This window comes from Panulirus ornatus, chromosome 10 (genome assembly GCF_036320965.1).
Source record: "Panulirus ornatus isolate Po-2019 chromosome 10, ASM3632096v1, whole genome shotgun sequence".
Classification (NCBI taxonomy): Eukaryota; Metazoa; Arthropoda; class Malacostraca; order Decapoda; family Palinuridae; genus Panulirus; species Panulirus ornatus.
In genome coordinates this window covers 16,529,647-16,547,962 of record NC_092233.1, presented here as the reverse complement: position 1 = coordinate 16,547,962, position 18,316 = coordinate 16,529,647, and the positions used below count along the sequence as shown (strand labels likewise).

General features: G+C 42.1%; 1 protein-coding gene across 1 annotated transcript in view; it reads left to right on the top strand.

The window, feature by feature from the left end:
• Polr3D (RNA polymerase III subunit C53) overlaps nt 1-18,316 on the top strand; it is a 168,478-nt gene that overhangs the window by 139,591 nt on the left and 10,571 nt on the right. The window lies entirely within an intron of this gene.

The following is an 18,316-nucleotide window of genomic DNA, read 5'->3' as shown; positions in this document are numbered from 1 at the left end:
GCAAAATGTTTACAGTAGCTATCTATCCAGATATCTCTGACACTTGTTACCATCTGGAACTCACTGAAGGGGATGGCTATGGCAATAGTGTTTCTGTAACTAGTGAACTCCAGTGTACAGCACAACCTCACTAATTCTCTATTCAGAATTTGGAAAATGTCAGTAGTTCTCTATTTTTGCTTTCATTGAAATATATCTTTCATACTACTATCCCTGGGGATAGGGGAGAAAGAATACTTCCCATGCATTCCTCACGTGCCGTAGAAGGCGACTAAAGGGGACGGGAGCGGGGGGGCCAGAAACCCTCCCCTCCTTGTATTTTAACTTTCTAAAAGGGGAAACAGAAGAAGGAGTCACGCGGGGAGTGCTCATCCTCTTTGAAGGCTCAGATTGGGATGTCTAAATGTGTGTGGATGTAACCAAGATGAGAAAAAAAGGAGAGATAGGTAGTATGTTTGAGGAACGGAACCTGGATGTTTTGGCTCTGAGTGAAACGAAGCTCAAGGGTAAAGGGGAAGAGTGGTTTGGGAATGTCTTGGGAGTAAAGTCAGGGGTTAGTGAGAGGACAAGAGCAAGGGAAGGAGTAGCACTACTCCTGAAATGAGTGGTGGGAGTATGTGATAGAGTGTAAGAAAGTAAACTCTAGATTGATATGGGTAAAATTGAAAGTTGATGGAGAGAGATGGGTGATTATTGGTGCATATGCACCTGGGCATGAGAAGAAAGATCATGAGAGGCAAGTGTTTTGGGAGCAGCTGAATGAATGTGTTAGTAGTTTTGATGCACGAGACCGGGTTATAGTGATGAGTGATTTGAATGCAAAGGTGAGTAATGAGGCAGTTGAGGGAATGATTGGTATACATGGGGTGTTCAGTGTTGTAAATGGAAATGGTGAAGAGCTTGTAGATTTATGTGCTGAAAAAGGACTGGTGATTGGGAATACTTGGTTTAAAAAGAGAGATATACATAAGTATACGTATGTAAGTAGGAGAGATGGCCAGAGAGCGTTATTGGATTACGTGTTAATTGATAGGCGTGCGAAAGAGAGACTTTTGGATATTAATGTGCTGAGAAGTGCAACTGGAGGGATGTCTGATCATTATCTTGTGGAGGTAAAGGTGAAGATTTGTCGAGGTTTTCAGAAAAGAAGGGAGAATGTTGGGGTGAAGAGAGTGGTGAGAGTAAGTGAGCTTGGGAAGGAGACTTGTGTGAGGAAGTACCAGGAGAGACTGAGTACAGAATGGAAAAAGGTTAGAACAAAGGAGGTAAGGGGAGTGGGGGAGGAATGGGATGTATTTAGGGAAGCAGTGATGGCTTGCGCAAAAGATGCTTGTGGCATGAGAAGGGTGGGAGGTGGGCAGATTAGAAAGGGTAGTGAGTGGTGGGATGAAGAAGTAAGATTATTAGTGAAAGAGAGGCATCTGGACGATTTTTACAGGGAAATAATGCAAATGAGTGGGAGATGTATAAAAGAAAGAGGCAGGAGGTCAAGAGAAGGGTGCTAGAGGTGAAAAAGAGGGCAAATGAGAGTTGGGGTGAGAGAGTATCATTAAATTTTAGGGAGAATAAAAAGATGTTTTGGAAGGAGGTAAATAAAATGCGTAAGACAAGGGAACAAATGGGAACTTCAGTGAAGGGGGTTAATGGGGAGGTGATAACAAGTAGCGGTGATGTGAGGAGATTAAGTGAGTATTTTGAAGGTTTGTTGAATGTGTTTGATGGTAGAGTGGCAGATATAGGGTGTTTTGGTCGAGGTGGTGTGCAAAGTGAGAGGGCTAGGGAGAATGATTTGGTAAACAGAGAAGAGGTAGTGAAAGCTTTGCGGAAGATGAAAGCCGGCAAGGCAGCGGGGTTGGATGGTATTGCTGTGGAATTTATTAAAAAAGGGGGTGACTGTATTGTTGACTGGCTGGTAAGGTTATTTAATGTATGTATGACTCATGGTGAGGTGACTGACGATTGGCGGAATGCCTGCATAGTGCCATTGTACAAAGGCAAAGGGGACAAAGGTGAGTGCTCAAATTACAGAGGTATAAGTTTGTTGAGTATTCCTGGTAAATTATTATTATTATTTTTTATTTTGCTTTGTCGCTGTCTCCCGCGTTAGCGAGGTAGCGCAAGGAAACAGACGAAAGAATGGCCCAACCCGCCCAGATACACATGTATATACATACACGTCCACACATGCAAATATACATACCTATACATCTCAATGTACACATATATATACACACACGGACATATACATATATACACATGTACATAATTCATAGTCTGCCTTTATTTGTTCCCATCGCCACCCCGCCACACATGGAATAACAACCCCCCCCCTCATGTGTGCGAGGTAGCGCTAGGAAAGACACCAAAGGCCCCATTCGTTCACACTCAGTCTCTAGCTGTCATGTAATAATGCACAAACCACAGCTCCCTTTCCACATCCAGGCCCCATACACTTTCCATGGTTTACCCAGACGCTTCACATGCCCTGGTTCAATCCATTGACAGCACGTCGACCCCGATATACCACATCGTTCCAATTCACTCTATTCATTGCACGCCTTTCACCCTCCTGCATGTTCAGGCCCCGATCACTCAAAATCTTTTTCACTCCATCTTTCCACCTCCAATTTGGTCTCCCACTTCTCCTTGTTCCCTCCACCTCTGACACATATATCCTCTTGGTCAATCTTTCCCCACTCATTCTCTCCATGTGACGAAACCATTTCAAAACACCCTCTTCTGCTCTCTCAACCACACTCCTTATATTTCCACACATCTCTCTCACCCTTACATTACTTACTCGATCAAACCACCTCACACCACATATTGTCCTCAAACATCTCATTTCCAGCACATCCACCCTCCTGCACACAACTCTATCCATAGCCCACGCCTCACAACCATACAACATAGTTGGAACCACTATTCCTTCAAACATACACATTTTTGCTTTCCGAGATAACGTTCTCGACTTCCACACATTCTTCAACATTCCCAGAATTTTCGCCCCCTCCCCCACTCTATGATTCACTTCCACTTCCATGGTTCCATCTGCTGCCAAATCCACTCCCAGATATCTAAAACACTTCACTTCCTCCAGTTTTTCTCCATTCAAACTTACCTCCCAATTGACTTGGCCCTCAACCCTACTGTACCTAATAACTGCTCTTATTCACATTTACTCTCAACTTTCTTCTCTCACAAACTTTACCAAACTCAGTCACCAGCTTCTGCAATTTCTCATATGAATCAGCCACCAGCGCTGTATCATCAGCGAACAACAACTGACTCACTTCCCACGCTCTCTGATCCACAACAGACTGCATACTTGCCCCTCTTTCCAAAACTCTTGCATTCACCTCTCTAACAACCCCATCCATAAACAAATTAAACAACCATGGAGACATCACACACCCCTGCCGCAAACCCACATTCACTGAGAACCAATCACTTTCCTCTCTTCCTACACGTACACATGCCTTACATCCTCGATAGAAACTTTTCACTGCTTCTGCTAGAAATGAGATGTTTGAGGACAATATGTAGTGTGAGGTGGTTTGATCGAGTAAGTAATAATAGGGTAAGAGAGATGTGTGGTTATAGAAAGAGTGTGGTTGAGAGAGCAGAAGAGGGTGTTTTGAAATGGTTCGGTCACATGGAGAGAATGAGTGAGGAAAGATTGACCAAGAGGATATATGTGTCAGAGGTGGAGGGAACGAGGAGAAGTGGGAGACCAAATTGGAGGTGGAAAGATGGAGTGAAAAAGAATTTGAGTGATTGGGGCCTGAACATGCAGGAGGGTGAAAGGCATGCAAGGAATAGAGTGAATTGGAACGATGTGGTATATTGGGGCCGACGTGCTGTCAATGGATTGAACCAGGGCATGTGAAGCGTCTGGGGTAAACCATGGAAAGTTCTGTGGGGCCTGGATGTGGAAAGGGAGCTGTGGTTTCAGTGCATTATTACATGACAGCTGGAGACTGAGTGTGAACGAATGGGCCTTTTTTGTCTTTTCCTAGCGCTACCTCGCACATATGAGGGGGGAGGGGGTTGTTATTACATGTGTGGCGGGGTGGCGATGGGAATGAATAAAGGCAGATAGTATGAATTATGTACACGTGTATATATGTATATGTCTGTGTGTGTGTATACATGTATACGTTGAGATGTATAGGTATGTATATTTGCGTGTGTGGACGTGTATGTATATACATGTGTATGTGGGTGGGTTGGGCCATTCTTTTGTCTTTTTCCTTGCGCTACATCGCTAACACATCAGACAGTGACAAAGCAAAAAGAAAAAAAACTCCTATTCACCTTTCTTTCATACTATTCGCCATTTCCCGCAATAGCGAGGTAGCGTTAAGAACAGAGGACTGGGCCTTTGAGGGAATATCCTCACCTGGCCCCCTTCTCTGTTCCTTCTTTTTGGAAAAAAAAAAAAAAAAAACGAGAGGGGAGGATTTCCAGCCCCCCCCCGCTCCCTTCCCTTTTAGTCGCCTTCTATGACACACAGGGAATACAGGGGATGTATTCTTTCTCCCCTATCCCTGGGGATAGGGGAGAAAAAAAATTGAGGAAGTGGAGAAATAAGTGAATTGTAAAACAAATTCAGTGCTCCACATGGTGGCCGTATCTTTGGGAAAATTCTGAAGTAATCTGAATTCATCATCCCTTGAGGTACACCACATGTTGACACGCTCTTGTGGTAACATATTTTCATCCCCTGCCCCATGCTGCGCCAGTGTCCAGAGCATTAATTGCTGCCAATAGTTTGCTCGGTGCACACCTTTTGTTTCATTTGTCCCACTCGCCTTTGTTATGTTACACTATGATTTCTATGAATCCTGAAGGGTCCTAAGACCCTAATAAATCTTCTGATGGGAAGAAGGCAACCAACAAGAGCATTGTAATGAAGCCATGTTGCATATATAAGAGCCTAACTATTGCAGAAGAGTTTAAAGTGTTGGATTGCTTTGATGCTAATGTGAAACTCAAAAAGATTATGAATGAATTTATTATCAGTGCCAGCTCTGTTTATGATATAAGGAGAGCCAAAGACAGGCAAATGAACCAAGTTGCAGGCACCAAGAAGAGGGAGAGGGTTATTCATGCCTAGAACATTCAGCTAGAAGAAGCAGTGTAGACATATTACAAAGAGGAATCTGTGGTGGGTGTTTAGGTAAGGCATATCCAGAATGCTGCAGGTTACCTTGCCAAGAGCCTGGATTTTACTTGTCTTCATCATGGTAAGCCATGTATTACTGTATATTGTGTTTTTTCATGAATTGTGTAACCTTTTTCTGAGGTTTGTGGTGATTACAAAATGCTCATGAATTAGTGAATGAATTATGAAAAAATCCCAAAATTTGAATACATTTTCAGTGTTCATTAATTCAAAAATTTCAGAATTTCAAGTAGGGTAGAGCCCCAAGGATAGCTATTGAGTGAGGTTGTCTAGTAAAGTTCATTCTCCAATCCTCTTCAGTCTCTTCCTACATGATCTGTTATCTCTAGTACACCATAATATGAAAGTCCTGTAGTATGCAGATGACCTCACAATCCCATCACAACACCATGGTTGAAATAGCAAACATGCAGCACCCAGTTTGCAACTCCACAGACATCTTTAGCCACTCTTTTAACCCCAGATAGATATGAATCCAACCCTCACTTTCTAGTCACCACATTTCTCATACACTCCCTCATTTCTTTCTTCATTCCATCTAATCATACCACATGACCCTCTCAAAGAGCTGATTTCAACAGCCTGGATATTTGACCCCTGTGGTTTATTTCATGTCCAGGTTTTGGCTGTATAGGTCAGGGTTAGAAGGACTATGCTTACCCTTATCCTTCTTTCACTTCCATACTTACATGTCTACCCTTTATTATTCTATTAAGGGACCCAGTGACTCTTCTACCCTGTACTGCTCTTTCCCTTATCTTTCCTTCCATATCACCAAATTTACCCAACACAGCTCCTCGATACTTACATTCTCTCACCTCTCCTATGTCTATAGTAAAGTTTAGTACACTTCCTTCTTTCAATCTATAGGGTTTTAAAGAATCTACTTTCACCGTTTCCTTTCAAACACCATTACTTTACTTTAACTCACATTACCTTCAATCATTTGTGGTTATACTCATCATAAAGCAATATACAACCCTCTGTAACATAACATTTACAACCTTCTGAAATTTCTCTCTTAGCAAACAACACAGTATTACCCACAAACAGGCTTGTCACTATCAACTATACCTCACCACCACGCTCCATAACTGATCCCTTTTCCCTAGTTTTGCTTTCACCTCTTGTCACTCCATTCATATACATGTTAGAAAGCCATGGTGACATCACACAGCCCTGTCTCATGCCCACATGAATACAGAAACTTTTGCTCTACTTTTCATCTGCTGTTACACATGCATATGCAACTCTAAAGAAGATTTTCACACCATCCAACAGATGTCTCCCTACCCCATATAACCCTAATACATCCCATAAATCATTCCTTTCCACTCTATCATATGCTTTCTCCAGATTTATAAAAGCTGGATACAGCTTTTTACCATTTACGATATACTTTTCCACATATTTTCACCACAAAAATCTGATCCACACATTCCCTACTTTTTCTAAAACCCCCTTACTCCTCTCTTATTCTGTATTCAGTAACCTCCATCACTCTTATCAATCAAGATTCTTGCATACATGTTTCCTGGTATACTTAACAAACTTATTTCCTTATAATTGCTACATATATCCTAAGCATATTTTCCTTTGAATAAAGGAACAATGATAGCTTTCACCCAATTCTTAGGCACAACCTTCTGTTTCCATGCTAAATTACATATCAAATGTATCCACTCTGTCACACTTTTTCTCTATACTTCAACATATCAGCCATAATCCCATCCATGCCAAGTCCCTTACCTTTCCTCAACCTCATTATCACCATTTTTTACCTTCCTACTTGCTGCAGGCCCCTGCTCTTGTAGACTCCTCCTTCCATCCCCCATACCCATGCATGCAATGACTGCTGCCTTACCTTCTCCCGCATTCATGATTTCTTCCAAATACTCTCTCTGTCTTCTTTTCACTTCCTCCTTTTGATTCAGCAATTTCCCTTCCTTATTTCTCTCATTAACATTTCCACTCTTACATCCACCTTTTTCTCTTTTCTTTTCCTTGTACAATTTCCTAGTTTCCTTAAACTTTTAACTCTACTTTCTTCTAAAATATTCATATATATGTACTACTCAGGTATTCCCTTTGTGTCGTAGAAGGTGACTGAGAGGGGCAGGAGCAGATGGCTGGAAATCCTCCCTTCCTGCATTATTTTCCAAAAGAAGGAACAGAGCAGGGACCTAAGACACTGACACTGTCTCGCTCATGCGGGAAATGGCAAGCATATGTTAAAAAAGACTTATGTTTTCAGATAAGAAGAGAGAATGTTGGGGTGAAGAAAGTGGTGAGAGTAAGTGAGCTTGGGAAGGAGACTTGTGTGACGAAGTACCAGGAGAGACTGAGTACACAATGGAAAAAGGTGAGAACAAAGGACGTAAGGAGAGTGAGGGAGGAAAGGGATGCATTTAGGGAAACAGTGATGGCTTGCGCAAAAGACGCTTGTGGCATGAGAAGCATGAGAGGTGGGCAGATTAGAAAGGGTAGTGAGTGGTGGGATGAAGAAGTAAGATTATTAGTGAAAGAGAAGAGAGAGGCATTTGATGATTTTTGCAGGGAAATAATGCAAATGACTGGGAGATGTATAAGAGAAAGGGGCAGGAGGTCAAGAGAAAAGTGCAAGAGGTGAAAAAGAGGGCAAATGAGAGTTGGGGTGAGAGAGTATCGTTAAATTCTAGGGAGAATAAAAAGATGTTTTGAAAGGAGGTAAATAAAGTGCGTAAGACAAGGGAACAAATGGGAACTTCAGTAAAGGGGGCTAATGGGGAGGTGATAACGAGTCGTGGTGATGTGAAAAGGAGATTGAGTGAGTATTTTGAAGGTTTGTTGAATGTGTTTGATGACAGAGTGGCAGATGTAGGGTGTTTTGGTCGAGGTGGTGTGCAAAGTGAGAGGGTTAGGGAGAATGATTTAGTAAACAGAGAAGAGGTAGTAAGAGCTTTGCAGAAGATGAAAACTGGCAAGGCAGTGGGTTTGGATGGTATCGCAGTGGAATTTATTAAAAAAGGGCGTGACTGTGTTGTTGACTGGTTGGTAAGGTTATTTAATGTATGTATGACTCAGGGTGAGGTGCCCGAGGATTGGCTGAAAGCGTGCATAGTGTCATTGTACAAAGGGAAAGGGGATAAAGGTGAGTGCTCAAATTATAAAGGTATAAGTCTGTAGAAGTTTCAGTTTTCTAAATTGTTTCTTACATTTTTCATATGTATATATATGTATGTGTGTGTGTGTGTGTATATGTGCGTATGTGTGTGTATGTGTATATGTATATATATATGTATATTATCCCTGGGGATAGGGGTGAAAGAATACTTCCCACGTATTCCTCGCGTGTCGTAGAAAGCGACTAGAGGGGACGGGAGCGGGGGGCCAGAAATCCTCCCCTCCTTGTATTAACTTTCTAAAATGGGAAACAGAAGGAGTCATGCGGGGAGTGCTCATCCTCCTCGAAGGCTCAGAGTGGGGTGCCTAAATGTGTGTGGATGTTACCAAGATGTGAAAAAAGGAGAGATAGGTAGTATGTTTGAGGAAAGGAACCTGGATGTTTTGGCTCTGAGTGAAACGAAGCCCAAGGGTAAAGGGGAAGAGTGGTTTGGGAATGTCTGGGGAGTAAAGTCAGGGGTTAGTGAGAGGACAAGAGCAAGGGAAGGAGTAGCAATACTCCTGAAACAGGAGTTGTGGGAGTATGTGATATAATGTAAGAAAGTAAATTCTCAATTAATATGGGTAAAACTGAAAGTTGATGGAGAGAGGTGGGTGATTATTGGTGCATATGCACCTGGGCATGAGAAGAAAGATTATGAGAGGCAAGTGTTTTGGGAGCAGCTGAATGAGTGTGTTAGTGGTTTTGATGCACGAGACTGGGTTATAGTGATGGGTGATTTGAATGCAAAGGTGAGTAATGTGGCAGTTGAGGGAATAATTGGTATACATGGGGTGTTCAGTGTTGTAATTGGAAATGGTGAAGAGCTTGTAGATTTATGTGCTGAAAAAGGACTGATGATTGGGAATACCTGGTTTAAAAAGCGAGATATACATAAGTATACTTATGTAAGTAGGAGAGATGGCCAGAGAGCGTTATTGGATTGCATGTTAATTGACAGGCATGCGAAAGAGAGACTTTTGGATGTTAATGTGCTGAGAGGTGCAACTGGAGGGATGTCTGATCATTATCTTGTGGAGGCTAAGGTGAAGATTTGTATGGGTTTTCAGAAAAGAAGAGTGAATGTTGGGGTGAAGAGGGTGGTGAGAGTAAGTGAGCTTGGGAAGGAGACCTGTGTGAGGAAGTACCAGGAGAGACTGAGTACAGAATGGAAAAAGGTGAGAACAATGGAAGTAAGGGGAGTGGGGGAGGAATGGGATGTATTTAGGGAATCAGTGATGGATTGCGCAAAAGATGCTTGTGGCATGAGAAGAGTGGGAGGTGGGTTGATAATAGAAAGGGTAGTGAGTGGTGGGATGAAGAAGTAAGAGTATTAGTGAAAGAGAAGAGAGAGGCATTTGGACGATTTTTGCAGGGAAAAAATGCAATTGAGTGGGAGATGTATAAAAGAAAGAGACAGGAGGTCAAGAGAAAGGTGCAAGAGGTGAAAAAAAGGGCAAATGAGAGTTTGGGGTGAGAGAGTATCATTAAATTTTAGGGAGAATAAAGAGATGTTCTGGAAGGAGGTAAATAAAGTGCGTAAGACAAGGGAGCAAATGGGAACTTCAGTGAAGGGCGCAAATGGGGAGGTGATAACAAGTAGTGGTGATGTGAGAAGGAGATGGAGTGAGTATTTTGAAGGTTTGTTGAATGTGTTTGATGATAGAGTGGCAGATATAGGGTGTTTTGGTCGAGGTGGTGTGCAAAGTGAGAGGGTTAGGGAAAACGATTTGGTAAACAGAGAAGAGGTAGTGAAAGCTTTGCGGAAGATGAAAGCCGGCAAGGCAGCAGGTTTGGATGGTATTGCAGTGGAATTTATTAAAAAAGGGGGTGACTGTATTGTTGACTGGTTGGTAAGGTTATTTAATGTATATATGACTCATGGTGAGGTGCCTGAGGATTGGCGGAATGCGTGCATAGTGCCATTGTACAAAGGCAAAGGGGATAAGAGTGAGTGCTCAAATTACAGAGGTATAAGTTTGTTGAGTATTCCTGGTAAATTATATGGGAGGGTATTGATTGAGAGGGTGAAGGCATGTACAGAGCATCAGATTGGGGAAGAGCAGTGTGGTTTCAGAAGTGGTAGAGGATGTGTGGATCAGGTGTTCGCTTTGAAGAATGTATGTGAGAAATACTTAGAAAAGCAAATGGATTTGTATGTAGCATTTATGGATCTGGAGAAGGCATATGATAGAGTTGATTGAGATGCTCTGTGGAAGGTATTAAGAATATATGGTGTGGGAGGAAAGTTGTTAGAAGCAGTGAAAAGTTTTTATCGAGGATGTAAGGCATGTGTATGTGTAGGAAGAGAGGAAAGTGATTGGTTCTCAGTGAATGTAGGTTTGCGGCAGGGGTGTGTGATGTCTCCATGGTTGTTTAATTTGTTTATGGATGGGGTTGTTAGGGAGGTAAATGCAAGAGTTTTGGAAAGAGGGGCAAGTATGAAGTCTGTTGGGGATGAGAGAGCTTGGGAAGTGAGTCAGTTGTTGTTCGCTGATGATACAGCGCTGGTGGCTGATTCATGTGAGAAACTGCAGAAGCTGGTGACTGAGTTTGGTAAAGTGTGTGAAAGAAGAAAGTTAAGAGTAAATGTGAATAAGAGCAAGGTTATTAGGTACAGTAGGGTTGAGGGTCAAGTCAATTGGGAGGTGAGTTTGAATGGAGAAAAAGTGGAGGAAGTGAAGTGTTTTAGATATCTGGGAGTGGATCTGGCAGCGGATGGAACCATGGAAGCGGAAGTGGATCATAGGGTGGGGGAGGGGGCGAAAATTCTGGGGGCCTTGAAGAATGTGTGGAAGTCGAGAACATTATCTCGGAAAGCAAAAATGGGTATGTTTGAAGGAATAGTGGTTCCAACAATGTTGTATGGTTGCGAGGCGTGGGCTATGGATAGAGTTGTGCGCAGGAGGATGGATGTGCTGGAAATGAGATGTTTGAGGACAATGTGTGGTGTGAGGTGGTTTGATCGAGTGAGTAACGTAAGGGTAAGAGAGATGTGTGGAAATAAAAAGAGCGTGGTTGAGAGAGCAGAAGAGGGTGTTTTGAAGTGGTTTGAGCACATGGAGAGAATGAGTGAGGAAAGATTGACCAAGAGGATATATGTGTAGGAGGTGGAGGGAACGAGGAGAAGAGGGAGACCAAATTGGAGGTGAAAAGATGGAGTGAAAAAGATTTTGTGTGATCAGGGCCTGAACATGCAGGAGGGTGAAAGGAGGGCAAGGAATAGAGTGAATTGGAGCGATGTGGTATACCGGGGTTGACGTTCTGTCAGTGGATTGAATCAAGGCATGTGAAGCGTCTGGGGTAAACCATGGAAAGCTGTGTAGGTATGTATATTTGCGTGTGTGGACGTATGTATATACATGTGTATGGGGGGGGTTGGGCCATTTCTTTCGTCTGTTTCCTTGTGCTACCTCGCAAACGCGGGAGACAGCGACAAAGTATAATAAAAAAAAAAAAAGAATAATAAGTCTGTTGAGTATTCCTGGGAAATTATATGGGAGGATATTGATTGAGAGGGTGAAGGCATGTACAGAGCATCAGATTGGGGAAGAGCAGCGTAGTTTCAGAAGTGGTAGAGGATGTGTGGATCAGGTGGTTGCTTTGAAGAATGTGTGTGATAAATACTTAGAAAAGCAAATGGATTTGTATGTATTATTTATGGATCTGGAGAAGGCATATGATAGAGTTGATACAGATGCTCTGTGTAAGGTATTAAGAATATATGGTGTGGGAGGCTAGTTGTTAGAAGCATTGAAAAGTTTTTATCGAGGATGTAAGGCATGTGTACGTGTAGGAAGAGAGGAAAGTGATTGGTTCTCAGTGAATGTAGGTTTGCGGCAGGGTTGTGTGATGTCTCCATGGTTGTTTAATTTGTTTATAGATGGGGTTGTTAGGGAGGTGAATGCAAGAGTTTTGGAAAGAGGGGCAAGTATGCAGTCTGTTGTGGATGAGAGAGCTTGGGAAGTGAGTCAGTTGTTGTTGACTGATGATACAGTGCTGGTGGCTGACTCATGTGAGAAACTGCAGAAGCTGTTGACTGAGTTTGGTAGTATGTGAGAGAAGAAAGCTGAGAGTAAATGTGAATAAGAGCAAGGTTATTAGGTACAGTAGGGTTGAGGGCCAAGTCAATTGGGAGGTAAGTTTGAATGGAGAAAAACTGGAGGAAGAAGTGTTTTAAATATCTGGGAGTGGATTTGGCAGCGGATGGAACCATGGAAGCGTAAGTAAATCATAGGATGGGGGAGGGGGCGAAAATTCTGGGAGCAGTGAAGAATGTGTGGAAGTCGAGAACATTATCTCGAAAAGCAAAAATGGGTATGTTTGAAGGAATAGTGGTTCCAACAATGTTATATGGTTGCGAGATGTGGGCTATGGATAGAGTTGTGCGGAGGAAGGTGGATGTGCTGGAAATGAGATGTTTGAGGACAATATGTGGTGTGAGGTGGTTCGATCGAGTAAGTAATAATAGGGTACGAGAGATATGTGGTAATAAAAAGAGTGTGGTTGAGAGAGCAGAAGAGGGTGTTTTGAAAGGGTTTAGTCATATGGAGTGAATGACTGAGGAAAGATTGACCAAGAGGATATATGTGTCAGAGATGGAGGGAACGAGGAGAAGTGGGAGACCAAATTGGAGGTGGAAAGATGTGGTGAAAAAGATTTTGAGTGATCGGGGCCTGAACATGCAGGAGAGTGAAAGATGTGCAAGGAATAGAGTGAATTGGAACGATGTGGTATACCAGGGTCATCGTGCTGTCAATGGATTGAACCAGGGCATGTGAAGCATCTGGGGTAAACCATGGAAAGTTCTGTGGGGCCTGGATGTGGAAAGGGAGATGTGGTTTCAGTGCAATATTACATGACAGCTAGAGACTGAGTGTAAACAAATGTGGCTTTTGTTGTCTTTCCCTAGCGCTACCTCGCGCACATGAGGGAGAGGGGGTTGTTATTTCATGTGTGGCGGGGTGGTGATGGGAATGAATGAAGGCAGACAGTATGAGTTATGTACATGTGTATATATGTATATGTCTGTGTGTGTATATATATATGTATACGTTGAGATGTATAGGTATGTATATTTGCATGTGTGGACGTGTATGTATATACATATGCATGTGGGTGGGCTGGGCATTCTTTCATCTGTATCCTTGCGTTACCTTGCTAACGCGGGAGACAGCGACAAAGCAAAATAGAATATAAAATAAATAATAATTCATACTTGCTGCCTTCATTCATTCCCATCGCCACCCCGCCATACATGAAATGACAACCCCCTCACCCTGCATGCACGCGAGGTAGCGCTAGGAAAAGACAAAAAAGGCCACATTTGTTCACACTCAGTCTCTAGCTGTCATGTATAATGCACCAAAACCACAGCTCCCTTTCCACATCCAGGCCCCACAAAGCTCTCCATGGTTTACCCAAGATGCTTCACATGCTCTGGTTCAATCAATTGACAGCACGTCAACCCTGGTATACCACATCGTTCCAATTCACTCTATTCCTTGCATGCCTTTCACCCTCCTGCATGTTCAGGCACTGATCCCTCAAATCTTTTTCACTCCATCTTTCCACCTCCAATTTGGTCTCCCACTTCTCCTCGTTCCCTCCACCTCTGACACATATATCCTCTTTGTATATCTTTCCTCACTCATTCTCTCCATGAGACCAAACCATTTCAAAACACCCTCTTCTGGTCTCTCAACCACAATCTTTTTATTACCACACATCTCTCTTACCCTTTCATTACTTACTCGATCAAACCACCTCACACCACATATTGTCCTCAAACATATCATTTCCAACACATCCACCCTTCTCCACACAACTCTATGTATAGCCCACACTTTGCAACCATATAACATTGTTGGAACCACTATTCCTTCAAACATACCCATTTTTGCTTTCTGAGATAATGTTCTCACCTTCCACACATTATTCCATGCTCCCAGAAGTTTCGGCCCCTCCCCCACCCTGTGACTCACTTCCACTTCCATGGTTCCATCTGCTGCCAAATCCACTCCCAGATATCTAAAACACTTCACTTCCTCCAGTTTTTCTCCATTCAAACTTACCTCCCAATTGACTTGTCCCTCAACCCTACTGTACCTAATAACCTTGCTCTTACTCACATTTACTCTCAGCTTTCTTCTTTCACACACTACCAAACTCAGTCACCAGCTTCTGCGGTTTCTCACATGAATCAGCCACCAGTGCTGCACCATCAGTGAACAACAACTGACTCACTTCCCAAGCCCTTTCATCCACAAAAGACTGCAAACTTGCCCCTCTCTCTAAAACTCTTGCATCACCTCCCTAACAACCCCATCCGTAAACAAATTAAACAACCATGGAGACATCACGCACCCCTGCCGCAAACCAACATTCACTGAGAACCAATCACTTTCCTCTCTTCCTACTCATACACATGTCATACATCCTTGATAAAAACTTTACACTGCTTCTAACAACTTGCCTCCTACACCATATATTCTTAATACCTTCCACAGATCAACCCTATCATTTTATCATATGCCTTTTCCAGATCCATAAATGCTACATACAAATCCATTTGTTTTTCTGAGTACTTCTCAAATACATTCTTCAAAGCAAACACCTGATCCACACATCCTCTACCACTTCTGAAACCACATGGTGTACAGCTTGTGGAGCTGTGTGCTGAAATAGGAATGGTGATTGGGAATACCTGGTCTAAAAAGAGGAACATACACAAGTATTCATATGTGAGACGGGGAGATTGTCAGCAGGCATTATTGGATTACATATTAAATGATAGAAGTATTAAAGAGAGACTTTTGGATGTAAATGTGATGAGAGGGGTAGCTGGAGGGATGTCTGATCACTATCTTGTGGAGGCAATGGTGAAAATTTGTTGAGGTTTTCAGAAAAAGGTAACAATATTGGTGAGAAGAGAGTGGTGACAGTAAGTGAGCTTGGAAAAGATACTTGTGTGAACAAATACCAGGAGAGATTTAGTGTAGAATGGCAAAAGGTGAGAGTAAATGATATAGAGAATGGGTGAGGAATGTAGGGTATTTAGGGAAGCAGTGCTGGCATGTGTGAGATGCATGTGGCATGCAAAAGGTGGGAGGTGGGCAGATTAGAAAGGGTAGTGAGTGGTGGGATGAAACAAAGTTAAAGAGAAAAGAAAAATGTCTGGGTGGTAATTAGGGAGAAGGAATGCAAATGGTTGAGGGATAAGAGAAAGTGGCAGTCAAAAGGGAGATGCAGGAGTCAAATAGAGGGCAAATAAAAGTTGGGAAGAGAATCAGTAAAGTTTAGGGAGAATAAGATGAGGTTTTGGAAGGACCTTTATAATGTGTGGCAAAAAAAAAAAATGAATAGGAACATCAGTGAAAAAGGCAATAGGGGAAGTGGTAATAGGTAGTGATGAAGTGAGGAGATGGAATGAGTGTTTTGAAGAACTGTTGAATGTGTTAGATAATAGGGTGGCAGATGTAGGGTGTTTGGCCTGGGGTGATATGTGAAGAGAGAGAGTAATGGAGAGTGGTTTGGTCAAGATAGAAGAGGTGAAAGCCTTATATAAGATGGAATGTGGCTGGAGTGGATGGTATTGCAGTTGAATTAATTAAGAAAGGGGATGACTACGTTGTTGATTGGTTGATAAAGATTTTCATTTTATGTATGCATCATGGTGAGGTCCTAAGGACTAGTGGAATGCATGTATAGTGCCATAGTATAAAGGCAAGGAGGATAAAGGTGAGTGTTGAAACTAGAGAGGTATAAGTTTGTTGAATGTAGCTGGTAGGATGTATGAGAGGGCACTAATGGAAGGTGAAGGCATGTACAGAGCATCAGATTTGAGAGGAGCAGTGTGGTTTTATGTGTGAGAAATACTTAGAGCAACAGAAAGGTCAGTATTGAAGGGCCAATAGAGATACCTTGCAGAAGATCTTAAGAATGTACAGTGAAGGAGGAAATCTGCTAGTAGTGAGAAGTTATTATCAAGGGTGTACAGCATGTGTACGAGTAGGAAGAGACAAGAACAAATAGTTCCAATTGAGGGTTGATTTGTGGCAAGGGTCTGTGATGTCACCATGAATGTTCAATATATTTATGGATGGGGTAATAAGGGATTTTTTTTTCTTTTTTTTTTTTTGCTCCAGAAAAGGACAAAAGTCCACATCAAGGTCTTGGAGATGGCATGAGTATATAGTCTGTGGGGAATGAGAGGGCTTGGGAAATGAGTCATTTGTTGTTTGTTGATGATACAGCACTGGTGGCTGATTCAAGTGAAAGAAAGCAGAAGTTGGTGACTAAGTTTGGAAGAGTGTGTGAAAGGAGGTAGTTGAGAGCAAATTGAATAAAAGCATAGTTGAGGGAGTTTAGTTGGAGTGTGAGTTTGAATGAAGAAACACTGGAGGAGGTGAAGTGATTTAGATACCTGGAAGTGGATATGGCAGTGAATGGAACCTTGGAAGTGGAAGTGAATCACAGGGTTGGTGAGGGGGGGGGGGGGGGGGGGGTGTGAAGGTGTTGGAAGCACTGAAGAATGTATGGAAAAGAGAGAATGTTATCTGGGAGGGCAAAAATGGGTATGTTTGAAGGTAAAGTAGTCCCAAAAATATACAGTGAGGCATGGGCTATCTATGATAAGACTGTGCAGAGGAGGGTGGATGTATTGGAAATAAAATGTTTGAGGACAATGTGTGGTTTGAGGTGGTTTGATTAAGTAATGAAAGGATAAGAGACAGGTGTGGTAATAAAAATAGTGTGGCTGAGAGAGCTGAAGAGGGTGTGCTGAAATTGTTTGGACATATGGGAAGAATGATTGAGGAAAGGTTGCCAAAGAGGATATATATGTCAGACATGGAGAGAACAAGGAGAATGAGGAGACCAGATTGGAGATGGAAGGATACAGTGAATTTTTGGGGGGTGATTGGGTCTGAACATGCAAGTGGGTGAAAGGTGTGCACAGCATAGAGTGAACTGGAATAATTTGGTATACTGGGGTTGACATGCCATCAATGAACTAAACCAGGGGATATGAAGTGTCCAGGGTATACTATGGAAAGGTCTGCAGGGCCTGGTTGTGGATAGGGAGATGTGGTTTCATTCCATTACACATGATAGCTGTGTTCCGGATGCTACCTCGCTAATGTGGGAAATGGTGATTATATATGAAAAAAATATATGGCAGTGTTGCTGGACTCTGTGTGCTTGAGGTCACATCACTAGTGAAAAGTCACTTTTACGTAGACTCTATAATTTGAAGTACAGTCTCTTCAAAGAACCTATCACAGTAAAAGAGTCTGCAATTCCCTGTACTTGTAGTAGTGCTGCTTTGAGATGCAATAGCCTTTAGAAAGGTCCTAGAAAACATCATGACTCTCACAGAAAGCAATCCGGGGGTAAATATAAATAAAATATAAATAAACCATCCTGCAGAGTTAGGGTTTCCAGTGCTGCAAAATTAATTCTCACAAATAGTGTATGCCTATATACACCTAATTCATATGATGTAAATGGGATGTGTAATTAATATTACAGAAGAATTGTTTTGCTTCCTCCAAAATTTGTAAAAACTTTCCCTTGTCCCTTCTTTTTCCCTTTAATAATCCTCTCTATATTTCAGTGAAGGCTCTGCCTAGATGTGGAATTTTGCCCTTGACTTGAGCCTTCAACATAAAAAAGAAATGATAATAATAATTTCATACATTTCTCTGATATTGTTAGAAGTCCTAGGTTCAGATGAACATTCTGCTCATTGTACATCTTTTCTCTGTATAGTATGGCATAGATAATGTATGTGTCTAAGAGCATGAATTTATACATAACTAACAGAAGTCAATTATGCTTATTCACTGCTATAATTAGTAGTGAAACATCTTTAAAAGATAGTTTGACTTAGTTTTGGTAAGTCTTCACTCATCAGCCTACTGGTAGCATTATTATAGTGACTGAGGATATATTTTTCTGTTAAATGACAAAACTAATCTTTCTTT